This window comes from Chiloscyllium plagiosum, unplaced genomic scaffold (assembly GCF_037043375.1).
Source record: "Chiloscyllium plagiosum isolate Xiang-an unplaced genomic scaffold, Cpla_swu_hap1 HiC_scaffold_27, whole genome shotgun sequence".
NCBI lineage: Eukaryota > Metazoa > Chordata > Chondrichthyes > Orectolobiformes > Hemiscylliidae > Chiloscyllium > Chiloscyllium plagiosum.
Window position 1 is genome coordinate 16,031,605 of NW_028270165.1, and position 12,252 is coordinate 16,043,856.

Below are 12,252 nucleotides of genomic sequence, written 5' to 3' on the forward strand. Positions count from 1 at the left end.
ATTAATAGGCTGTGAACAATCTATCTTGTTCAGGGCATAAGAGGGGGCATTTGTTGAGGGGAATTAACTTTCAAACTGTTTTTTTCTGACCCTGAGTCCCTTTAAATCTTTTCCCTCTCAACCGAAATCTATGCCTCGAGGGGACTCCCCTACCCGAGGGAAAAGACATTCAAAAGTTGAGGAGTCACACAAAATGCAAACACAATAAAATGTCGAGCTACAGGTTTAAAAAAATATGGCTTCAGCTTTTTTTAAACTCCTGTTGACATTTGACATTCGGGTACAAAATCTTGTCAGCAACACCAGCATCGCCACAGACCACACTACGCATACGCCTCGGTGTCAGTAAGTACTGCGCATTTTCAGCGGCGTTAATAAGAACTGCGCATGCCCCACACTGTCCGCAATTACGGACCGCGACCTTCTTTTGATGGGCCAATGGGGAGCACGGGATGACCGGAAGGAGCCTGGTTCCTTTGTCAATCAGAGCCTTGCTATTGTCTGAATACGGAAGTTTGCCCATGAGCTTCTGAAGCTGCTACTGCTGTTGTTCCTCTCTGAATGAAGATTGAGCTTCACCCGAGACTGCAACTTCTTTCCTCTGTCGAACATTTGTGAGTGCGGCACTCTCTTTTCTTACCCCCTTTTCCATTTGATTTCATTCTGGGGTTCAATTTTTGTTTTGCAGCAATTGAAAGGAAAGGGAGTGAATCCCGGCGAGGGGAGAGAGTCTGGAAAAGTTGGGCCAAGATTGTGTCTTAGTTAGCAAACACGTGGCAAATGTAGGAGCACAATTTGAAGTTATCGCATTTGCTGTTTTTTTTAAAAAAAAGCAGAAAGGAGACGCATTCCTTAAATAGTGATATTTTGGGATGTGAAGAAAGTGAGGACTGCATATGCTGGAGATCAGAGTCGAAAAGTGTAGCGCTGGAAAAGCATAGCAGGTACAGGCAGCATCTGAGGAGCAGGAGATTCGACATTTCAGGCTCGAGCCCTTCATCAGGAATGATGTGTTGATGTACAAACAGGCCTCAGCGTCCTTCTATACCAGCAAGCAATGAGCAAGACAAGTGGAACATTAGCAAGAGGAATTCAGAGGTGGCGATGTCTTCCTGCAGTTGGGGGGGGGGGGGGGGGCGGGGAGTTCATTGAATATATTCAAGGCTGAGTTTATTTGAATTTTCGACAACAAGGAAGTGGATGGTCATGGGGGGAGGCAAGAAAATGGGTTTAAGACCAGTATAGAACAGTTAGACAGTCAGACAGTGCAGAAACAGACTGTTCTATCCAACTAGTCCATGCTGACTATGTTCTCAACTAAACTAGTTGCACCTGCCAGTGTTTGGCCCACATCTCTCCGAACCATTCCTATTCATGTGCTGATCCAAATGCTTTTTAACCCTTTTAACTGGACTACATCCACCACTTGAACTGAATTGAATTTATTTATTGTCACATGTACTGCGGCACAGTGAAAAGCGTTGTCTTGCGATCACACAGTTAAGTAGCATAGTAAATAATAGGTAAACAGCGGCAAAAACGAAAACAAAGGTTCAGGCAAATGCTGAGAGTTTGAGAGTCCATTCAGTGTTCTAACAATAGTAGGGTAGAAACTGTTACAAAACTGGCTGGTGCGTTTGTTCAGGCTTCTGTACCTTCTCCTCGATGGTAGAGGTTGTAGACAAACATTGCCAGAGTGGGATGGATCTTTCAGAATGCTGGCGGCTTCCCTTGACAGCAGGCCTGGTAGATGGATTCTATAGATGGGAGGTTGGCCTTTGTGATTTTCCGGGCTGAGTTCACCACTCTCTGTAACCGTCTCCAATCTTCAATGGTACAGTTGCCATACCAGGTCGTGATACATCCAAGACAGCTTGTTGTGGATGACCACTCCCAGGAGCTTGACACTCTCCTCTCATTCCACCTCTGTGCTGTTAATGTGTATGGGGGCATGAGTAACATCCCGCCAAAAGTCAATAACTAGTTTCTTGATTTTGCTAGCATTGAGATCTAGTTTGTTTTCAGTGCATCATTTTTCCAGGTCTTCCATCTCCCGTCTGCAGTCTGTTTTGTTGCCATCTGAGATTTGACTGACTATAGTGGTGCCAGTGAACTTGTAAATGGCATTAGTCTTGTATTTGGTGACGCAGTCATGGGTATACAGTGAGTACAGTAGGGGGCTGAGTATGCACCCCTGGAGGACTCCAGTGTTAGTGAGGATCAAATATTGTCCCCAGTCTTCACTGATTGTGGCCTGTGGGTCAGGAAACTGAGGATCTAGTTGCAGAGAGTGGGGCTTAGTCCGAGATCACTAAGTTTAGTAATCAGTCTCGAGGGGATAACAGTGTTGAAGGCTGAACTGTAGTCAAGTAGGATTCTTACGTACCTGTTCTTGGTGTCAAGATGTTCTAGGGAGGAGGGAAGGGCAAATAATATCGCATCTGACGTGGATCCCAATTTCCCGATAGGCAAATTGGAGTGGGGCAAGAGTAGTGGGAAGGCTGGAGTTGATTAATGCCATGACCAACTTTTCAAAGCAATACATGACCACCAAAGTTAGGGCAACTGGGCGGTAGTCATTGAGACGTGCTGCATGAGTCTTCTGAGGCACAGGGATGATGTTGGCCCTCTTGAAACAGGCAGGGACAATGGCCTGCTGCAGGGAGAGGTTGAAGGTGTGCGAGAAGACCTCTGTCAGTTGATCTGCCCATGCTCTGAGTGCACGGCCTGGTCCTACGTCTGATCCCATCGCTTTCCTTGGATTCACACGAAGGAAAACTGATCTGACCTCTGGGCTTTCTCTGGACATTCATTCCACACACAAACTACTCTCTTAAAAAAAGGGTGCTTCTGATGTCTTTTTAAAATCTTTCTCCTCTCGCCTTAAAAATGTGCTCCCTAATCTTGATGCTCACATCTGAGCGAAAGGACATCTCTATCCTTCGTGATTTTATAATCCTCTGTGAGGTCACCTCTATGCTCCAGTGAAAAAAAATCCCAGTGTATCCACCTAGATGTAGGTAGATTAATGTCCAGTCATGATCTGTTGAACGCTGGTGCAGGCTTGAAAGACCAAATGGCCTACTCCTGCTCCCAAGTTTCTCTCACTGTGTCCAGAACAGCAAGAGACCATAAGACACAGGAGCAGAAATTAGGCCAATCAGCCCACTGGGTCTGCTCCACCATTCAATCATGGCTGATAAATTTCTCAACCCCATTCTCCAGCTTTCTCCCCTTGATACTCAAGAACCTATCATCTGTTTCAGTCTTAAATATACTCAGTGACTTGGCGACCGCAGCTTTCTGTGGCAGTAAATTTCATAGATTCGCCACTGTCTGGCTGAAGAAGTTTCTCCTTATCTCCGTTCGAAACGATCTTCCGTTTACTCGAAGACTGTGCCCTCGAGTCCCCATCTCTCCTACCACTGGAAACATCTCCCCCAACATGCACTCTGTCCAAGCCATTCAGCATTCTTATGTTTCAATTAAATCCCCCCTGAGTGTAGGCCTGTTAATCAGCATGAACCAGACTTTCCAGGATGAGGCAGAGCAGGGATTAGGTTCAGTAAAATGAGAATGAAAGGAGAGTGTGTGGGATGGAGATTTTCAGCTTTTAGGGAATAAGGGAGGAAAGAGAGTTTGCTATAAATTATAATCGATCGGATGGAATAATGGACCGAGGATTGGCAGATGGAGTTTAATTTAGACGAACGTGAGGTGTTGCATTTTAGGAAAGCAATCCAGGACTTAACCAGTTAATGGGGAATGTTCCTATTGAGGGTGAGAATAGGTGGACAGGGCAGATGAATGCGTGGCTGAGGAACTGGTGCATGGGAGAAAGGATCCAAAAATGTGAATATTGGAATCTCTTCTGGGGTAGAAAAGACCTGGACAAGAAGGATGGATTGCACCCGAATTGGAAGGGGACTAATATTTTGCGGCGAGATTTGCGAGAACTGCTCAGGAGGATTTAAACTAGTAAGGTAGGGGTGGGTGGGGGGCAGGGATTGCTGGGACCCAGAGAAATAGTGAGGAAAGAGATCAGTCTGTGACTGGTCCAGTTGGGAAAGGGACTGAGTTAAACAATCAGAGCAGGAAGTAACAAAGCAGAGAACAAGGTAGGACTGGTAAATTAAACTGCATTTATTTCAATTGCAAGAGGTCAAACAGGGAAGGCAGATGATGGTTAGGAACTTGGGACTGAGATATCATGGCAGTTACAGAAACATGGCTCAAGGATGGACAGCACTGGCAGCTTAATGTTCTAGAACACACATGGTATTGGAAGGATAGAAAGGGGGGCAGGAGAGGAGGGAGAGTGGCTTTTTTGATAAGGGATATATTACTGTGCTTAGGGAGGATATTCCTGGGAATACATGCAGGAAGCTTATTTGGGTGGAACTGAGAAATAAGAAAAGGGATGATCACCTTATTGGGATTTTATTACTGACTCCCTAATAGTCAGAGGGAAATTGAGAAAAAAATTGTAAGGAGATTTCAGTTATCTGTAATAATAATAAAGTGGTTATGGTCAGGAATTTTAACTTTCCAAACATAGACTGGGACTGCTATAGTGTTTAAAGGCAGTACAAAGGCAGTTGGAGTACACTTAAGAGTAAACTCAGGAGGGCAAAAAGGGAAAATGAGATAGCTTCGACAAGTAGAGTTAAGGAGGAATTTAAATGTGTACAAGAAAATTTTCTGATTCAGTAAGTGGATGTTCTGACTAGTGAAGGTGCAAACCGTGACCTACTCTTGGGAAATAAGGCAGAGCAGGTGACTGAGCTGTCAGTGGAGGAGCACTTTGGGGCCAGTGACCATAATTCTATGAGCTATAAAAGAGTGATGATAAAGTATAGACCAGATCTAAATTGGAGGATGGCTAACTTGGTATTAGGCAAGATCTTTCAAAAGCTAACTGGGAGCAGATGTTCGCAGGAAAAGGGATGGCTAGAAAATGGGAAGCCTTCAAAAATAAGAAACTGAGTCCAGAGACAGTAGATTCCTGTTAGGGTGAAAGGGGAAAAACTAGGTAAAAACAAGGACTGCAGATGCTGGAAACCAGATTCTAGATTAGATGAAGGGCTTTTGCCCAAAACATCGATTTTCCTGCTCCTTGGATGCTGCCTGAACTGCTGTGTTTTTCCAGCACCACTCTCATCTGGAACCCAGGGTGAAAGGGGAGGCTGGTAGGTGTAGTGAATGCTGAATGACGAGAGGAATTGAGCTTTTGGTTCAGAAAAAGAAGGAAGCATATGACAAGTATAGACAGGAGAGATCGAGTGAATCCTGACAGTACAAAGCAGTTGGATTATACTTAAGAGTAAACTCAGGAGGGCAAAAAGGGAACATGAGATAGCTTCGACAAGTAGAGTTAAGGAGAATCCAAAGGGTTTTTATAAATACATTAAGGAGAAAAGGGTAACTGGGGAGAGAACAGGGCCCCTCAAAGATCAGCAAGACAGCCGATGTGTGGAGCTGCAGGAGTTGGGGGTGAAAATAAACAAGTATTTTGCATCAGTGTTTACTGCAGGGAAGGACATGGAAGAAATAGAATGTGTGGAAACAGATGATGATATCTTGAAAAATGTAAAAATGTCCATACTACAAAGGAGGTGGTGCTGGATGTCTTGAAATGCATGCAAGTGGATAAATCCCCAGAACCTGAACAGTTGTACCCTAGAACTCTGTGGGAAGCTGGAGAAGTGATTGCTGGGTCCCTTGCTGAGGTATTTGTACCATCGGTAGTCACAAGTGAGGTGATGAAAGACTGGAGGTTGTCTAACGTGGTACCAATATTTAAGAAAGATTGCAAGGAAAAGCCAGGAAACTATCAACCAGTGAGCCTGACATTGCCGGAGGGCAAGTGGTTGGAGGTAATCCTGAGAGACAGGATTTACATGTATTTGGAAAGGCAAGGACTGATTAGGGATAGTCAGCATGGCTTTATGCGTGAGAAATCATGCCTCACGAACTTGATTGAATTTTTTGAAGAAGCAGCAAGGGATTGACGAGGGCAGAGCAGTCGACATGATCTCCATGGACTTCAGAAAGGCATTCAACAAGGTTCCTCATGAGAGACTGGTTGGCAAGGTTAGATCTCGAGAAATACAGGGAGAACTAGCAATTTGGATACAGATCTGGTTTGAAGGTAGTAGACAGAGTGGTGGTGAAGGGTTGATTTTCAGACTGGAGACCTTCGACACGTTTATTCTATCCATAATCCTCATGATTTTATAAACAGACAAGGTCTTCTCCCTGGGTTGTGGAGTCCAGAACTAGAGGGAATAGGTTTAGAGTGAGAGGGGAAAGATTTTAAAAGGGACTTCAGGGACAAGTGTTTCATGCAGAGGGTGGTGAATGTATGGAATGAGTGTCAGAGTAAGTGATGGAGGATGGTACAACTAAGGCATTTAAAAGGCATCTGGATGGGTATATGAACAGGAAAGGTTTAGAGCGATAGTGGCCAAGTCCTGGCAAATGGGACGAGATTAGGTTAGGATAACTGGTCGGCACGGACGAGTTGGACTAAAGGGTCTGTTTCCGTGCTGTACACCTCTTCGGCTTTACTTCAGGACTCTGAAATTGTTCATGAAAACCACTTCAGTAATCTGCCCAGTTTTAAGACTACAATGTACAAGAGCAGAATGAGGCCATTTGGCCCATTGAGTCTGCTCCACCAGTCGATCATGGCCGATATGTTTCTCAACCCCATTCTGTTGCCTTCTCCTCGTAACCCTTGATCCCCTTACTTATCAAAGACCTATCTATCCCTGTCTTAAATGCCCTCAACGACTTGGCCTCCACAGCGCTCTGCAGCAATGAGATCCACAGATTCACCATCCTCTGGCTGCAGAATTTCCTCCTCATCTCAGTTCTGAAGGCATTCCTTCACCCTGAGCCTGTGTCCTCTGGTCCTCGTTTCTCCTACTGGTGGAAACATCTTCCCCACATCCACTGTATCCAGTCAGAGTCACGCAGCACGGAAACAGATCCTTCGGTCCAACCAGTCCATGTTGACCATAATCCCAAACTAAACTAGTCCCACCTACATGTACTTGGCCCAATATCCCTCTGAACATTTCTTATTCATGTACTTATCCAAATGTCATTTAAATGTTGTGACTGTAGGCGCATCTACCACTTCCTCTGGAAATTCATTCCACACGTGAAGCACTCTGTGTAAAAATGTTACCCCTTATTTTGTTTTTAAATCTTTCTGTTCTCACCTTAAAAATATGTCCGCTAGTCTTGAAATCCCTCATTCCAGGGAAATGACTCCCTGCATTCACCTTCTCTGTATCCAGCAAGATTTTATAAATCTCAAAGAAGACCTGAAATGTTAGCTTGCTCTCTCTATGTGGACGCTGCCTGACCAGCTGTGATCTACAGCATTTGTTGTTTTCAGGACGGATTCCAGCATCTGTCACAATGCGCTCCTAAATGTTGGCTACCTCTTTCCAGATCCTTTGAGACTCAACCTTACTCAACAATCCACTGTGCGGTACAGTCAATAAAGTTCCACATTGCATCTCTTTCAGCACACACGGGCAGCACGTGGCTCAGTGGTTAGCACTGCTGCCTCACAGCACCAGGGACAAGGATTTGACTCCAGCTTCAGGTGACTGTGCAAACTCCACACAGACATTGTCCTCCCCGTGGCTGTGTGGATTTCATCTAGATGCTCCGGTTTCCTCCCACAGTCCAAAGATGTACAGGTTAGGATGAATTGGCCATGCTCAATTGCCCCATAGTGTTCAGGGATGTGTGGATTAGGTATATTAGTCGGAGGTAAATGGAGAGTTGTTGGGCCAAATGGCCTCATTCTGCACTGTTGGGATTTGATGTGGCAACCCCCCAGCTGTTTGCATTTCCTGTAGGGGAAGTGGGGACGGGCCGAAAGTTCAGTGTGTGTGAAGCGAAAATTAAACGTAGTGCTTTGCGTGAGCTCAAGCTGAGTGACTTGGTGGCGGGACTGGAAAAGGAAGGTACAGTGTCTGTGGTTAGTGATGCTGCCTCACGGCACCAGAGAGCCAGATACAATTCCAGCCTCGGGGCCGTTGTCTGTGTGGATATTGCACATTCTCCGTCTGGTGTTTGCGGCGGATTTCTTCCAGTGCACCTGTTTCTTCCCACTATCCAAAGATGTGCTGGTTTGGGTGAATTAGCCATGTTAAATTGTCCATAGTGTCCAGGATGTGTAGGTTAGATGCATTAATCAGGTGTAAATGTAGAGCAATCAGAGGAGGGTAATGGTGCTTTCAATTTCATGGAATTCCAAAAGAAAAGAATGTTCCGCATAAAGTCGAATTGCTTGTTCTGAATTTCTACCCTGACTGGCAGTGATGACTTTCATAATCTGTTTTTTCCAATGCATTTGAAGATTTGAAGACTGAAGTTTCAAATTCAGTAGTTGAAGGGCTTATGCCCGAAACAGCAACTCTCCTGCTCCTTGGATGCTGCCTGACCTGCTGTGTATTTCCAGCACCACACATTTTGACGGACTCTCCAGCATCTGCAGTCCTCATTTTCATGTCAATGACAGGCAGTCAATCAATCCATTGGGACTGTAATGATTTTTGACTATGATTCTGTGAGAAAGAGCAAAATTCTTTGGTTTCTGTTTCAGTACGCTTTCAGCATCAGTGGAGCTGGATGAGAGACGCTACTGTGGCAGCGCATTGAATGTGCAGCCTGTCACAATTATGCAGCCTGGAAAGAGGAATTCACGGCAGGGAGGGTTTGTACACGCGTTTGTGTGCAGCTGAAGCTTTGGCCATGGAGAAACCAGAGGAATCTCTCCCCATGGAGAAACCGTGGAAGTGTGGTGACTGCGGGAAAGGCTTCAGTGTCCCATCTGCCCTGGAAATTCATCAGCGCAGTCACACCAGGGAGAGGCCGTTCTCCTGCCCAGAGTGTGGGAAGGGATTTATCCGCTCTTGCCACCTGCTGGACCACCGCCGAGTCCACACTGGGGAGAGACCATTCACCTGCCCCGACTGCGGGAACAGCTTCACCCACTCCTCCCACTTGCTGGCGCATCAGCGTGTCCACACCGGGGAGAGGCCCTTCCCCTGCTCTGACTGTGGGAAGGCCTTCAGCAAATCCTCTGACCTGCTGAAGCACAAACGGGTCCACACGGGGGAGAGGCCATTCAGTTGCCCCGAGTGCGGGAAGGCCTTTAGCGATTCCTCTGCCCTGCTGAGGCACCAGTGGGTCCACACAGGCAAGAAGCCGTTCCCCTGCCCTGAATGTGGGAAGGGCTTCAGCAGTTCCTCCTCCCTGCTGAGACACCAGCGGGTCCACACTGGGGAGAGGCCATTTGCCTGCCCGGAGTGTGGGAAGAATTTTCCCCAGCCCTCCCAACTGCTGACCCACCGGCGGGTCCATACCGGGGAGAAGCCATTCTCCTGCTCAGTGTGCGGGAAGGGCTTTGCAGTCTCCTCCAACCTCGTGGCCCACCGGCGGGTCCACACGGGGGAGAGGCCCTTCAGCTGTCGCGAGTGCGGGAAGGCTTTCAGCAATTCCTCCCACCTGCTGAGGAATCAGCGGGTCCACACTGGGGAGAAGCCGTTCTCCTGCCCAGAGTGCGAGAAACGCTTTAACTGTTCCTCCCACCTACTGACCCACCAGCGGATCCACATGGGAGAGTGGCCGTTCTACTGTCCTGAGTGCAGGAAGGGCTTCAGCAATTCTTCTGCTCTGCTGACCCACCAGCGGGTCCATAGAGGGGAGAGGCCATTCGGCTGCCCTGAGTGTGGCAAGAGGTTCACATTTTCCAGCAACTTGCAAAGACACCAGCGGGGGCACCAGTGCTCCCAACAATCGGATACTGCCAGTGACGCTACTGTGGATTAAACCTTGTGCCCCACTCTTAAAAGCCCACCAACTTTCCCACTGTACCAATTGTCAAAAAATTTCTGGACTGCACACTGCCTCGCACCCCCAAGTGCAACTCTAAAGTGGTTCGGGGCGACATGGTGGCTCAGTGGTTAGCACAGCTGCCTCATAGAGCCAGGGATTCGGGTTTGAATCTACTGTTTGATTATCCCGTGTCTGCATGGGTTTCCTCCGGGTGTTCCGCTTTTGCTCCCACAATACAAAGATGTACAAGTTAGGGTGAGTTAGCCTAGCCAAATTGTCCATAGTGTTCAGGGATGTGTAAGTGTGGTGCAGTAGTCAGGGGTAAATGTAGACTGGTCAAAAGTGTGGTGCTGGAAAAGCATAGCAGGTCAGGCAGCATCTAAGGCGCAGGAGAATCGACGTTTTGGGCATAAGTCCTTCATCAGGATTCTCCTGGTCTTCGGATGCTGCCTGATCTGCTGTGCTTTTCCAGCACCACATTCTTGACTCTGATCTCCAGCATCTGCAATCCTCACCTTCTCCAAGTAAATGTAAAGTAATAGGGTTAAGAGAATAGGTCTGGGTGGGTAACTGTATGGAGGGTTGGTGTTGCCTTGTTGGTCCAAAAGGCCTGTTTACATTCTGTAGGGATTCTGTGATTCCATAAACTTTGCTTCCAGTGGGCGACATTACTCGGAGTCTGGGACTGCACGTTCCTAAGAATCTGCAGAAACCTAAGACCACAAGACCACTGGAGCAGACATGAGGCCATTCAGCCCATTGAGTCTGCTCCACCATTTGTTAGAAACAAAAAATAATTGCGGTTGCTGGAATCCAAAGTAGGCAAGCAGGAGGCTGGGAGAACGCAGCAAGCCAGGTAGCATTAGGAGGTAAAGTTAGCATTTCGGGTATTAACCCTCCTTCAGGACTGAAGAAGGGTACTTCACAAAACATTGACTTCTGTATCAGAAACAATTTACCAGGATGTTGGCGGGGGTTGGAGGGTTTGAGCTGCAGGGAGAGGCTATTTGGCTGGGTGAGAGATTTAAAAGGGACGTAAGGGGCAATGTTTTCACGCAGAGGGTAGTGCATGTATGGAATGAGTTTCCAGAGAAAGTGGAGGCTGGTACAATTATACCACTGAGAAGGCATCTGGTTTCGGACATGAACAGGAAGGGTTCAGAAAGATAATGGGCCAAATACTGACAAATGGAACCAAATTAATTTAGGATGTCTTGTCAGCGTTGATGATTTGGACTGAAGGGTCTGTTTCCGTGCTGTACATCTCTATGTCTACCGGTCCTGATGTAAGTTTTAAAATTGAGTCCAAGTAACTTTGAATAGTTCAGTCTTGTTGAACTCACCTCTTGAAAGGTTTCAAGTGAATCCCTCCAAGTGATACTGTTTAAAAATGCCAAGTTGGACAAAATATCTCATGAAGTTCGACACAAACCCACAGCTGAAGATATCAGAAATCACACAACACCAGCTTACAGACCAACAGGTTTATTTGAAATGACAAGCTTTAGGAGCATTGCTCCTTCTTCAATGCTGCTGCTTCATCACTTCACCGACAAAGGAGCAGTGCTCTGAAATCTTGAGTTCAAATAAACCTGTTGGACTCTAACCTGGTGCCATTTGACTTCTGACCTTGTCCAGCCCAATCCAACACCAGCACTTCCACATCAGAGTTGACTAATGAGATCGGATTTTATTCAGTGTGATTAAGTGAGATGCTCATCTGAAAACTCAAAACTGTTGGAGAGACAAAGAGACACGAGTCAGTGCTACAGCACGGAGACAGGCCCATCGGCCCAAACTGGTCCATGCCGACCAAAATGTCCATCAACAGTAACCCCATTTCCCTGCACTTGGCCACTATCCTTCTAAGCCTTTCCTCTCCATGTGTTTGACTAAATGTCTTTTAAATGTTGTTAATGTACCGACCTCAACCACTTCCACTGGCAGCTCATTCCATACACAAGCCACACTCTAAAATTTTTGCCCCACATATTTTCTCAATCACTCCCCTCTGATCATGTTTGTATGCTCTGTTTGGAGATGTAGGAGTAAAACTTCACAATAAAATATTAATACAGCCTTTATTCATGACTCATGATTAAACACACTTTCTCTATTTACAGCTGTAATTGAGAGGCTTCTCTGAATTAGTCGACATGTTTGTAACAAGTTGTGAAACATGAAAGGGTTCTGAAAAGATTTACAAAGATACTGCCAGGGTTGGAGAGTTTGAGCTGTTGCAAGAGGCTGAAATAGACTGGGGCTATTTTCCCTGGAGGGTCAGAGGCTGAGGGGTGACCTTACAGACTGTTTCGCTGTAGAAGTGTTTCAGGAAAAAAAAATCTCAAACCTTTTTCCGATTGTTGCCTTTGCCAATATCTGTTGGCC